At 35.8% G+C, this 14947-nt stretch overlaps 1 protein-coding gene across 6 annotated transcripts in view; it reads left to right on the top strand.

Moving 5' to 3' along the window:
• Positions 1 to 317: 317 nt before the first annotated feature.
• Positions 318 to 14947, top strand: part of LOC132943671 (protein turtle-like) — a 118211-nt gene continuing 103581 nt past the window's right edge. For all 6 annotated transcript variants that reach the window (XM_061012712.1, XM_061012714.1, XM_061012711.1 and 3 more), the window contains exon 1: positions 318 to 770. The gene's annotated coding sequence lies outside the window, so the exon portion shown is untranslated. The remainder of the gene's footprint in view (positions 771 to 14947) is intronic.

Here is a 14947-nt window from a genome sequence, read left to right as displayed (position 1 = left end):
ACATCGTCGTTGTTGTGACACTGTCCCTACAGGCGACTATGGGACCGCCGCGAATTTGTGTAGCCGCAGAAAATCTCGTTGTTCAGCCAGCCTTCAGCAGCAGCAGCAGCAGCAGCCGAAAACTATATTATTATACTGTGTATAGGGGAAAGGAAAAAACGGCGGCGGCGGAAAACACGATCCCGCCCGGGGTCAGAAAATCGATGGTCGGCCGGCGTCGGGTCGGATCGCCGGCGGTGGCCGACGCCCGAACGCCGCCGCCGCCGCGCACCGGGGATCCTTTCGACCGGAATTCCACGCACACACCAGCACGCACGTTCATACCGACCGGTCGCCGTATAGTCACCGACGCCGCCACTGCCGAGTTTCCGACGTCGTTGTATTTTGGAAATATTGTGTTGTCGTATACGATTTGTCCGTTTTCCGACGAGTTTCCCAGTGCCTTTTCCGCCGTACACTATATTATCATCATCGTCGTTGGATTTTTACCGGTCGAAGCGAATCCCCTTCCCAATCTGTTGCTTGCCTATACTCATAATTATACGAATCATCACTAATAATTAAAAATATTAATTATATGGTATAATAATAATAATATATTGGTGCGTTCGTGTTTGTGCTTATCTGTGTGTGTGTGAGTGTATGTGTTCGCGTCGCCGTTAAGTTTTTTGAAAAGCTATGCCGAGTGCCGGAAACGTCTCCGCGTGCACCGTGACAGGATTACGCTGGTAATATCGTCCAGGAAAGTGATATCACGACGCACACTACAGGTGAGTGCCGTTTTCAAACGTAACATTGTTGTTATAAAGAATAATAATCAGCTATGGGGCCTGTAAAGTGGTGCCCGGACTGCCGGATTTATACTAAAGAACCTGTGTAAACTTACCGGCCACGGTAATTGTTTCGCATTCTGTATAATAGTAGACTAACAAATAAACAAACCAGTTTGAATTGCGTTATTGTGCGATCATTGCGATTTAATATGACCGCGGACATTACATTTCTGATTATAATAATTATTATACTTAGGTATTGGGCATATTATTTAGTGTACGGGGAGGGTACTGATCGGGGAGGATACAAAAATTAGTGAATAGAAATCATTACGATATTAGGCGCCAATTTTCGTCCATCATTGTCATAGAAAAATAAAAAAATGGTTTAAAAATAACAATTCAACGCGCCGCACCCTAACCGTTTTTAGGGTCTGTTCAAACACCATAATATTATAACAAGGCGATAATGGGTTTTTGCCGAAGAAAATGGGCAGTCATCGCGCGTTCACGCATCCCCTCGTCGTATCCTATTATGATAATAATAAATAATCGACGGCACTGTGAAGTAAGTGATTTTTTTTTCGACGTCAACAAATACCGAACAATTTTTCATTGTTCATAAATCGCATACCTGAACCTCTCGCCGAACAGAACTGCGTCGCGTGTGTAGTTAGGAACGTGTACGGGACAATCATGAAATTTGGATCCAAAGGATAACTCTTGCAAATACAACATTTTAATATATTATTATAATATATAATATTGATTTACATAGATAATATTTTTATTTCTACCATCTACCTGCATATTTCGCCGGCACAACAACAAACAACCGGCCTGACCGGTCGACAAAAGGGTCTTTTGAATTCAACTCTCTTTCTTTTTCGGTCTCTCTCTCTCTCTCCCTCTTTCTCTCCCTCATCCCTTCTCACCACCACATCACGGGGTACACAATCAGAACAAATTGTTTGTTTCGGCCGAGTGCGTGTGCAATTTCAAATTATTTCATGGACCATTGCATAACAACGTCATAGTTGTACAATTTCAAATGTTTTTAAAATCAAAAGACCCCAGATATCTGAGACTGTGTAGTGAGGTTGTACATTATAATATGATAACTTATTCTAGAAGATAATCCCAGCCTTATCGTGTTACTATATAGTATATACCTACAATAGGCTAAGGTTTCGCAAAGTATTGAAATTAAACAACCTATAGTTCAATATTTCATATTTATATATTACAAAACTATATAGATATTGCCGTACTGGTACAATAATATTAGTATTTTCACTAACTTAACCGTTAATAAAAAATCAAGAATCAAGAACCTATCTGAGAGGAATTCAAACAGCATTGATAAAAAAGGTTTCCCAAAAAACGTTACAATAATACGAATAGGCACTATTCAAAATCGTTATGCTTATGACTGTAGCAAATTATGATATTATACTAGCTACAAGAAAATATATCGACAATAAAGTTTTCTGGGTCCCGTTCTCGGCTAGTCCGTACACGTCCTGACGTCCATCATTCTGTATGAAAACAATATAAAATTGATGTCGCAGCCACCGATGATGAAGAAATGATATAAAACGTTGTTCGTTAGAGTTCACACGGTGACAGATTTTTATTCTCACTACAACCCATATAAATGCTAAACACGTATTTACGGAGTTTCGAAATTGTGACAAGTATTAGGTTCGAACGCATCGTAGAATATAATATGTAGGAAGAGAAGATGACACAACGTTGATATTTTGTATACGACTATATGTGTAGCACACGTCCTCTTGCCGCCTCGCATCTTGCAAAATATGTATTTCTTCACAAAAAAAAAAACTGTATACCTACCCATAGTCTATAGGAGCGATAGACTTCATTCCGGTGGCGGTCTGAATCCGAACAATAGATGTTTGTTCTACCTCGTATATACGATTTACAAAATAATATAACAACAATATAATAGTAATAATAATAGATAGTAAACACACTTTTATCGTTTTAATTGTGCGCGTTTTGTTGTTATTATTATTATTTATTCATATATTATATAATATACAGTATAGGTATAGTCGTGCATGCGTGTAGGTGGTAAGCAATGTCTCAATGCTCCGTCCGTCGACACGACCTGGGTTCCAATTTCACACTACCGTTGACGGGGGATTCAGTTAAATTTTTAAAACGTTACTTAATAATTGTTTCCATTCCATTAAGTAGACGTTTTAATTACACGGCTTGGTGCAACAGATGCAAATAATTTCCCTCCGCCGATTCACCCACGTTCAGTCATCGGTCGGGCGCGTCTTTCTCGGGGCATTCATTTTCGCTAACGCTACTACGCTACTACGCTAGTACGGTTTATTGATACCTCTACAGCGATCAGCGATGAACCGAATTAATTTTTCTTGACGATGTTTTTTTTCCTCTCACCGCACTATTTTATTGTTTTTTTTCTCTTTTCCTTTTCCACACATTTTCCATATTTCGGCGATGTTTCAATATCTACTTGGTATTGGCCGGTGTACCTACAACCGTACACTGGCGAGATGGTCTTAACAATTCCGGGCGGCATGACCTTTAAATTTAATTACTTGCACGTGTAATTTGTGGGTGTCGGGGTATAGTGCACGCCGTACAAAGAATCGTCTGAAGCAATATAATAATAATAACAAGTAGGAACGACGCGTTCGGAAGATAGAGGACGCAGAGACGGAGATGGATAGGCAGAAAGAGAGAGATGGAAAGATGGATAGAGAGTGAGGGAGAGGGCGACACAGACTGACAAAGAGAAAAATGAATACAAAAAAATCACGACTCTTCGGTATGGGCTCGAAAGGCTTGAGAAAATGAAAAAATTATATTTTATCACTTAATCTACGGCTAGAGTTTGGTGGACCGGTAGGAAGGGGCGGACGGCGAGGAGAGCCGTAGCGTGCTCCAGCGCGCGGATTACTGAACTTAATCAAGAACAAAGCTTTCAACCTGTCACAAAGTTTGAACAAGAGAGATATAAATCCGTCTAAACCCCGGTTTTAGACTAACGAGGGCTAGCTATATACGGTGTGCTCGCGCGAACGCGCCCGCGCTCGTGTGTGTGTGTATACGCGCGGCCCGTGCCGTGCGTGGGCGGTGTTGGCGCATGCGCGTGTGTGCGCTTTAGCCGCGGAGTATTTTAAATATGTTAATCGTCCGGTACGTGTCAATTATTCGGCCGACAATACACGCATAGCAATTTGTCAAAAGCTTAAGTGCATACGCGCTCGCGTGTGTGTGTGTGTGTGGTGCAAGCTCTGCAAAGGACGCTGTGGAATGACAACCTCGTGCTGTAGCGTGTGCGCGTGTTTATAATATTCATATATATATATATATATATATAGGACCTTTGTCGATATATAAATGTGTATACATAATATTATGTATAATATACGCACACATTCTGTACACACACAGGCTCAACTAATATCGGCTGGGGGCCCCATGCAAATGCCCCGAACAAAAGCACAATATGTATAGGTATAATAGGTATATATTATATATTATGTGTGAGAGTGTGTGCGTGGGAGTAGTGTGGAGAGTGAGGGCGTTTTACCTGGGTTGTATTATAACTAAAACTGTTGGGACCAGCGAAACGGCTGTTGCCGAGCAACACGCCGCCGCCGCACACCAGAGTTTTGGCATTGATTAGCTTCACCTGCTTTTACCACTCGTGTCTCCACCCCCCCCCCCCCCCCTCCACCCCATCCCCATCTACCTATATATCTCGTTCCTGTTCGCTAATCATTTTTCTTTTTACCACCCGTAAGTTTCCACCGTGAAAAACGTTTATACTATTATAATATCTACGCGCACTATTGTAATACTATATATTATATACGACACGTGCATACTAAAATATTATAAAAATAATAATAATAATAATAATAGTAATAATGAAAAAAAAGGTTGGCTGGCGAAAATCGATTAAATGCATTTTCCGTGTACACGCGCATAAAATAAAATACAAATTTATACTCGGCGCTTCCGAAATTGCTATAGACTTTATATGTTATCGTCGATCGAAGCCCTCTCGGACGGTGCGATACAGGATCCGTACATTATATAATTTTACGTCCTAGAAAATAATATTTTCTTAAACTCATATTATATACGTTATCGTATGAAATCTTGACGTATTATTATTATTATAACGTCATAAATTTTGTCTTACGGTAATAATTATTCCACTCTCTTTTAAAATTATTATTATCCAGAAATATGTACACCAGCCGTATTTGTACACGATCAAAATGCAAATTTAAATGTTTTATAAAAGATGACACTCTTTATGTATACACGCCCGAGAGGGAAACAAATGACGCATTTTGAATTCACGGCGTCGTCACGGTTGGAGTGCGGCGCGTCTTTTCGACGATAAGAGGCATTTCTTCATTCCGTCCGTTTTTCATGTTTTATCAAATTTCTAGCGCCAAGGTACAGTGGAAATTTATTAGTAAACATATCGTGCTCTATTTCATTCGTTCTTTTTTTCGCTACAATAGCAGACAACTGGAATTCGCCTTTCTGTTAGGTTAAGATATTTTTAAATTAAATTTGAATTATTAATTTTCACAATAAATTATATGCTGTGCGTATGTATATGATACAAAGTATAATAAAGGATACACGATACACTGATTAAAATGTTTATATACTAATATATTACTATATATTATTGTATAAATATATAGGTAGTATTCAAATTTCATGATTTAAAAATTTTGTCCTAGAGAAGAGTTAGTACCTGTATAAATAATGAGAAAATGACGAACCTCTTCCTCGTCATTTATATGCCATTGTTTTCTTTTTTTTCTTCGGCTTACTGAAGTATTGAGACTCTCCGAAATAGCAATATATAAGGGTTGTGGGAGCGATATTTTCCTACTGCTTATACCTAAAATCGGTAAAGGTTTGTAATGATATAATACGGATATGTATCGACGTAAGTTATCATTGCGAAAATTCGATTTGTTTCGCGATAAAAGAAATAATTGATTTACGATAAAATGGCAAAATATAGTATAGGAACCACATATCACGGTTCGTGCGAAAACTACAATATATGATGTTTGATTTGACGTTTATATATTCGTATGTAGTATTTAAATTATTTATATTATTATTTTATATCTTTATTATCAATACGTGCGTAACGTTCTTGGCCAGAACAACATTTAACATACTGTTACGACGCGATGAAAATAAAAACGGACGTCTAAACGTGTAATTAATATTATTGTTTAATATTTATTATATAATACAACGAGACTGAGCAAGAAACCTCCCAAAGCCGATGGTATATGAGTTCCAACTTATAGCGGACGTTGTAATATTACCTCAAGACGCCGGTATAACAACACGTGTCATACACTAATATCTATACTGTTAGTTTTGAATTGTCAATGATACCAGACTATGTATATTATACTCACCGTATGTAACTATTAATATTTTTATAGGATTGGACAATTTTTCCGAACCTGTCAATCCTATAGATTATATCATATTATACCGATATTTCACCCACGCATAAATAATAGAACAACGTATAGATGAAAATATGAAATAAAATGCAAATACCCAACATCAACAAATTTCAAAATATATGAACGAAATATTAATGCACCTCTCAACTTTAGTACGTTATTATATTATTAATTATGTACAAGTAAATTATGTGATTTGGCCATACTTAACCCAGGTTAAGAAATCTTGAAAAGCAAGATATTATAGTACTTACACGAATGCAATAATCGACTTTAGTTTATAAATGCGTAGTTTATTTCAAAGCATCATTCAATATTAATAATTTAAAAAGAAAAATAATAGAATAGAATTTAGAGCACAAGATGAAATATAAATAAGTAATAATGATAACAGATTTGACACGAAGATAATATTATGTTTCTTTCACACAATATTCTGGTTTGCATTTTGATGCGGTGGAAACTTTTTGTGGGTCCCTCATTTTTATTCGCTATAATATTAAAATATTTTCATTCGTTCTATATTGGTAATCACATGTTTAACTTCTTTTTAATAAGTATCTGCTTGTTTTAATTAATTTTAGTTTTAATCAAAAATATTTGTTCTTATTTTTTATTTGAATGCACCTATCTGTAGTTTTTCTTATTGATTTGTTTTAAAATAATCAATATTCTATTGCTCTCTATCTCTATCACAAGCTTGCTTAAAAGATAGATGTGTTCATAAACAATTGTATAAATAATGTACTAGATTCATTTTTATTGATGATGAATAAAAAAAAAAATTGTAAAAAGAGGCAACATACTATATATACACTAGTTTTGTAAGTATTATTGTGTTATAGATTGAACGTATAATAATAATAATAATAAACTTCAACTATAGCTGTGGACGGCTGACGTACGCATTAACGTAATACATTTAAAACCTACACTGACATATTTTTAGCTATTCAATTTTCGAAATCATGGAGTTAGCCGTTTTCACACGTGGAAACACGATTTTCGATGAGCTGATTCCAACTACACGCGTGGCCCTCCCCAATCATGAAATTGCTAAATAATTATACAAATTACGCGCACCAAGAGGCATCACTTATAGTTTTCAAGAACATACAAATAGTTCGAATTCGATAAGAGAAGTTTAGGTATACCTACACACGTTTATATTCGCGTCAACAAAAATCGTAGCGAAAAACTCATTCGGAAAATAGAAAATCCCAGGGAATGGGAAACGAGAATATCTCATTCGCTCCACGATTATTTGGAATGTTTTTTTTTTTATATTGCTAACGCGAAAACCGCATCGGTATATAGCACTATGTCGGCGCGGGATGAAAAGAGTGTGAAGGAGGAGGACTGAGGGCGTAGAGGAGACGTTTCTCGCCGCAATTTCCGCATCGATCTGCAGGCAGATCTATAGAAATGTATGGTAATGTTATACCGCGACCGTGGTGTGCGCGTTTCGCGCTCGATCATCGTGATGAATAACGATATTATATATAAATCGCGGGCGCGCAGCGGGCAGACGCGGGATCGGAGAAAACTGTGACCGATCGCGGGCGGGGGAAATGGACGCAAACGTGTGACGACCGTTTTCCGCGTTTCCCCGAACAGTGGCGTAATGATATTACGAAGAGTATTATGCAAGACGAGTTCAACTATATACTTATATTAATACTCGGCAGTGGCGACGAAATCTACGGTGCCGAAAAATCGTTGTGCGTGTGTACGCTGCGCAGTGGCGGCGCCCGACGGTGGTTCCGCGATACCTGTCTCCGCGAATAGGTTCACCGACCTACGGTCGCGCGTCCGGCCGTTATTACTATTATTATTGCCATTATAATAGTGCGGCAACCGGTGGGCCCCACTGCGGTGGTGCGGTAGGCGTCGTCGTCCGACCGACCTGGAACGCGGTGCTTAGCCACTGAATCGGAAAAATATGTATACTTTTTTGTGCATAAGAGAGGTGGCGGAGGCATACAGAGAACGTTTTTAGCATATCATATTATTCACGTAAACGATACCCTAGCTATAGTGGCACCTAAACAATGTACGAAACAATATCAACCAAACAAATAAATAAAAGAAAAATTAAAAAATTATAAATTCATAACTTGGTCGAATGCTCGAATTACTTTTTTCCATAAGTATTAATAGTTAATTATATTAAAATATTATTAAATTAATTCTATTAAAATGTCAAACACATATTATACATATTATAAATGCCGAGCAACCCATCGAATAGTGATATCAATTCTATTTGCTAGCGATTTCAACTATCTATTGCTCTAAATCATTATATAAAAAATTAAACCGCAAATCTTTGTTAAAAAAACACACTTGATTAATAACTTAAATGTGCGGTGCGCTGTGCATATCGTTATCGATACCTCCAATTATTACTAAATGCTTTATAGCTACCTGTATGGCTGACGTATATTATTATGTCAGTATAAATTCAACATATTAATATATTATTAACATACCTCAAAACAATTTCTGTTTAAAAACAATATTTAGATAATAAGTCAAATATAATTTATTATTAAAAATGTACAGTTTGCAATGACCGCGTACCTACATTACATTTCTGATTATAACAATTATTATATACTTAGGTATCTTCACATTTAGTGGTGTGCGGGGGACTGATGGGGGAGGGTACGAAAATATGTGCAGAATAGAAATCATTACGATATTATGCGCAAATTTTCGTCCATAATTGTCATATAGAAAAATAAAAAAAAGATTTAAAAACCGATGTTATTCATTTTGAATTTCGGGTGAAAGAAATCGAATGGTTAAAACCATTTTCTTTCCTATTATTACCGAACAACAGTTATTTTTTATTTTTAACCATAAACGGGAGGGGTGTGTACAGAACTTCGGACACCCGACGACGTCCGTTCTGATCGGCATAAATAATAATAATTGCATTTTGCGTAATAATAATCCGCGGCGCTTGCGGTCGACGCGTATTTTGACGAGTATTATCTATGTTGTTACACAAATAACAATATAATTACACTCGTGTTCGGTTGGTCATAAAATATGTGTGCATAGGTAATTATACAACAAATAATGTTTTATACGCACACACGTATACCCGCAGTGTCCGTGACGTCGGCGACGCCGGTGTTCAAAAACGGTCAACAAAATAATAATATTGACTTTTTTTCCACCGGTCTGTCCGTGGTCTCGTCGCCGTGCTGTTAAACGGGCGGCGGCTGGCGGGTATAAAGGGCCGGCGTCTCGGCGAGGGGGTCGAGAGACTCTTTGTCGGTCCAGTGGCTGCGTCCGTACCCACACACACACACACGCACCCACACCCAAACCCACACATTCACGCACAAACACGTATTATACTCGTATATATTATTATGATAATACACTGGTGCAGTGGACTCGTAATCCTATTGGAATAACACGGGGCCTGCAACTTTCGGGTGCGCCTCGCCCTGCAAATATCCGCGGTGGATCTAAGCCTTCGTATACACGACAGGCCCGGCGTGACGTGTCTTCTTGGTTTTGACGTGCCTCCTTACATTTGCATGTAGTACCTAAACCCCACCCCCTCCCGACCAAATAAATGTACTTCAGAAATGCGGCGTATACAACCATAAGTTCATATTATAACGCCGGGACAGTCATATTCAATATTCAACGGTCGAGTGGCAGAGTTGGCCTCTCGCGCGATATTAATAACATTATCTCGTAGGTGATTAAAAGAGGATGTTACATTATGTACCTATGTCTATAACGGACGTGACGGTCGATTCGATACGGCCAAACATAATTATATATAGATATAATACGACACAATATAATATTGTAATACGTATAATATGCTTTTAACCGACCGGGGGGTTATTTTTTTCCCGAAAAACATTATCGAATTTGCCACAGCCGCTGCAGGGTGACTGCGGGTGTGGTACATACATACCGTATACGTAGGGAACTGCTGCAGGAGGAGGATTCGTCGTCCCTCCGGGCACTTTATGTACAATATATATATATATAATAGTTGAACGCAATAAAAGTCGTGTGGGTCATAAAAGGGAAAAAATCCGAGTGGACGAGGAGAAGAGGTCGGACGACGTTTATTATCGGGTCGTGTCGCCCCCTCCGCGGGCCGGGGGTGAGTGGTGCTCCTCTGTCGTCGTGCAGTCGGGTTGAATGAAAATTTATGGGGCGCGCACAACGGAATTTCAGTCCGTCGGTGGCGGTGGACGGTGTCGGAGGGATGCAGCGGTTTCGGGTCCTTGCGTTCCGCCGCCGCCGACGAATGTTTCCTTTAATGAGCGGCCACGCCCGGTACAGGGGGGTGACGAAGTCAGTGGTGGTAGTAGTGATGTTGGTGATGGTGGTATCACAGTGTTACCAACTTCACCGAGTTATGAAGACCAGCACCGTTGGTACTGCCTCCGCCACCGCCGCACGGCGCTCGCTCATCCCCACACGTAACTGCAAAAGTACACATACCCTCCCCTAGTCCCCTATATAAATATTTATACTATATAGTTTAATTAAACCATATCGTGTGTGTGTGTGTGTGTGTGTACACACCCTCGTTAAAGAAATACAGTTTGCAATACATAATAATATATTGTAATATACTTTTACAGATGGTTTTTTTTTTTTATTTTCAAGATCGTCAAGACGACCACATATAGATAGATAAAATAAGTAGAAATTACTTAATTGAAGAGATTTCTTAAAAATAATCAATGCAAAAACATTTTAAGACCTTTTAAACTATAGCTAAGTACCTACCTATAATATAAATTATAAGTATTTAGGTACACGTATTACGTATATTTTAATATTTTTTTAATAAAAATTGGTCATCGTCCCATTGCACCTATACAATTTATCATTTATTCTAGTCTGAGTACTGAAAACAAAAAATTCTCGATTAAAATATCGCAGTGAATTTATTGCAGTTTTCTACAAACAGAAAAATGTTAGATTTCTTATGTCAAATAACCTATATCAAATAACCGTGTATACGTGAAAATCTCATATTATAGTAAATAATAATGAACGTAAAAAAAAAACGTTCTCATAATTTTAATGACTTTCTCTCGACCAGAAAAGAGTCAAACATAATATTCTGTCATTATTATATTTTTCTCAGTTTCTGTCGTTTCTGACACCGTTTAACACGCTTATTATTGTGGCAAAGAAGTACCAAGTATTTTCATGCAAATATGTATAAATAATATCAAGTATTCTACGATGTTTTAATTTTGTAAGTGGTGGGTTAATATAATACAAAAAATTATATATCCAGGGATTTTATACACATTTTATAACACCATGGAAAATTGTTTTTTTGCATTTTTTATTAAGTGGACAATGAAAACACGTATCCATTTGTTTGTGTATGCATGTGTAAAACTATTAACATGAAAAATCGTTAAACTACAACTCGAAAATACATTAAGTAAATAAGAAGTAGTGACCCAAATAATTGTACGTATACTATGTAATATACAAGTGCTGTGTGAGTGCTGTACATACATTTAACTATTTAAGAAAAATAATATACAAGTACGAGCACCCTCTTATAAATTACTATTTAAACGCACTACTCTTTCACTGAGATTTAAAAAAAAATATAATACGTGGGATTAGTTATATACTTGTATGTTAAAAAAAAAAAAATGTGTACACTTTCTTAAAGTACAAATTGATTTCTTTTTGAAGCAAAGTGTAAGCGAATGATGAAAATGATTATCACAGTTGATTTTTTTTTACTAACTTCTAAGTTCTAACAACAACGTAATAATACGGTAATTTTTGGCAAAAAATAAGAAACTATTGATTTAATTGGTTAGATATCATCACAAAAATACTCTGCGATTCTTTCACCCACGTGCTGATAATTCTCAATTAAAGTTATCATTCAAAATAAAAACGAAAACACCTTAATAACAATAATTTTAAAAAAAATATGTCGAATGTACACATTTTTTAGTGTATAATAACATAATATATAATAGATATTTTGAATGTTACGACTTACGAATATATAGTTTTTATTATAGTGTACCTAACCTACCTATATACTTACATAATATTTTATTGATATAATAAATGTTTGATTATTGTCTACATTTAAAGACACTCGTAAAAAGTTCACACAGTACCTACATAATATTATTATTAACGTTGCTGTCGTCAATTCACAACGAGTAACACTATACTCTATAATATGTGGGGATATGGATAAATAATAAGTTATTGCTCGAGCATATTGTAATTGTTTTGCCCGAACGGAAACTGTGGTATCGGAAAATACCGGGGCCCCTTTATACATTAAAATTTATAATATGTAATATAATATTCGATGTTAAATCGTGTCGCATCTATTTCTGCAGAGACTTCCGATACACCCCTCCCATACAACTCGTACGCTATATATATGTGGTAGGTTTTCCCGTTTTCTCATGTAAAGCTGCTATACGATGGAAAATGCTGTGGGCCACCACGAACCAGTGTAAACAATGGTAAATGTATTATGTGACTGCTAATTTTTCGGTCAGGTTTTTAATACATAATACATGTGTCATGTATGTGTAGCAGATATCGCCGTACAACTGTAGTGTCTATAACATATTATTAAAAATACAGGTACAAACACAATAAATAATGATGGTTTGGATTGACGTGTTATATCGAATAAACCGATTTTTACAGTCTCTGTTTTCGTATAATTTATGTACAGAAAAACGATTACGGCGGCGGCGATGGACTCGCGATATTAACCGCGAGATGATAAAAAATAATACAAAAATATTGGCAACTGGTGTATACAAGTATTATATATAGCCATATAGGTATATAATATATTGTATCTATATATATATTGATATTATTATATAAAGTTATGTCACACGATAATTTTTTTGATACCACTCGAAAATTAAGGTTATTTATATGGGAGAATTAATGAAGTGCAACAACTATTCTCGGTGTTTGGCATTAAAAATGTAAACGGGAGTGGAGACAAGTAAAGGTATTGTTTTTATTTCTAATAATGCCTGCCTGTACACCCATATAAGTGGAAAGCATAATAATATTATAATATAGATAATTTTAACTAGAAAATTAAATTAATTATATTTGTCATTTTAAAAAAAAATATTATTTCCCTATATAATATTACAATACATATATTGATGACTATTTTGAGTATTGCAATATTATTATTTACTAGGTACCTAATCATCATGAATTATAACGCCGGTATCATATTATGATTTTACAGTGAACATTCTATATTATGCTTAACCGGAATAGAAAATCTACTAGGTATAGATGAGGAAGTACATAGGTACAGTAACATAGGTTGAATGCCACTTAAAGTAGTAATAGAGGAGCAAATATTGTAGAAAATTTAAATGTAAATACATTCGATCTTTAGATATAATCTATGATTATATTGCAAAAAAAAATATGCCATTTTCATAAGACATCATGTATCTTTATGTCATCGTCATTCGTCAGATTTGCTTAGTACATTTTATATAAAGTTCTCATTAAATTTAGTGTTAATCTCAAATCACAACACCCCAAGTAAAATAAATCACTGTTTTCCTTTTGTATGAGCAAGTATTTACTAGGATATTCAACACTAATAACAATATTTATTAAAACATTATTATAAATAATCAAGTGGATAGAGAAGTATGATTTTGCGTTATTGATGCTTATTAAAAGGATTAATTCTTATTAAAATATGTATTAAAATGTATAAAATGTATTAGATTTGATTTAAACATTGTTGTTGCATTTTTATTGAGCACGCGTGGTACTGAGTTGACTATAATCATTAACCATACTACGCGATTAAACTTAAATTTAATAAGAAACCGAAAAATATATGAAATCTTTTATCTTTACCTTTTTTGTAAATTTGGAGCTCAAATTATACCTATTTTTAGGAAACCCATGGATCACAGTTAAATGCTAACAGAAAACATTTATATTATGTATCACAGGATATGTGTTACTATTTTAATATGATAAACTATATTACTTAATCAATAATATATTGTGTTAATGACTATAACAATCGGCGATCGCACAAAAATGTTGATTTTTGCTTTGTCTATGGTTTTTTACAGGCCTATAATAATATATAGCTGGTCTTTAAACTATATTTAAGTAATAGGTATACAAATTTAACGTAGTAAATATAAATACAAATCAAATTCAATATAAAAATAAGTACGCGTGAAAACAGTGTAGGTACTTACCTCGCAAATGCGACAAAACGATACATAGTGCAGATAACTAAACGCATACGCCCACAGTGTGCACACAGCTGTTCATATTTTAATCTTTAGCAACACAAAATATTATTACAATATAAAATATAATAAATAGGGTTATAATAATGTATCTAAGGCACCGGTAGGTATATATGGTGAGGTTTGTTCACGTCAACCTTGAAAGCTTTTTTTTATATTTCAATTGTATCATCCCGTGGCCGAGGAAATTTTGAAGGACTTGGTAATTTTAAGTGCGCGCGCGATGATGGATGCAAACGGGAAGAGAAAAGAGCTATAGAAGGCATGTATTATATATGTCTATTATACTCATTTTAAAAACAAAACAACGGGAAAAGGAAAA

Source organism: Metopolophium dirhodum, chromosome 4, assembly GCF_019925205.1.
Source record: "Metopolophium dirhodum isolate CAU chromosome 4, ASM1992520v1, whole genome shotgun sequence".
In the NCBI taxonomy this organism is placed as follows: domain Eukaryota; kingdom Metazoa; phylum Arthropoda; class Insecta; order Hemiptera; family Aphididae; genus Metopolophium; species Metopolophium dirhodum.
Note: the sequence above shows the minus strand (reverse complement) of the source record. Positions and strands in the feature narration are given on the sequence as shown.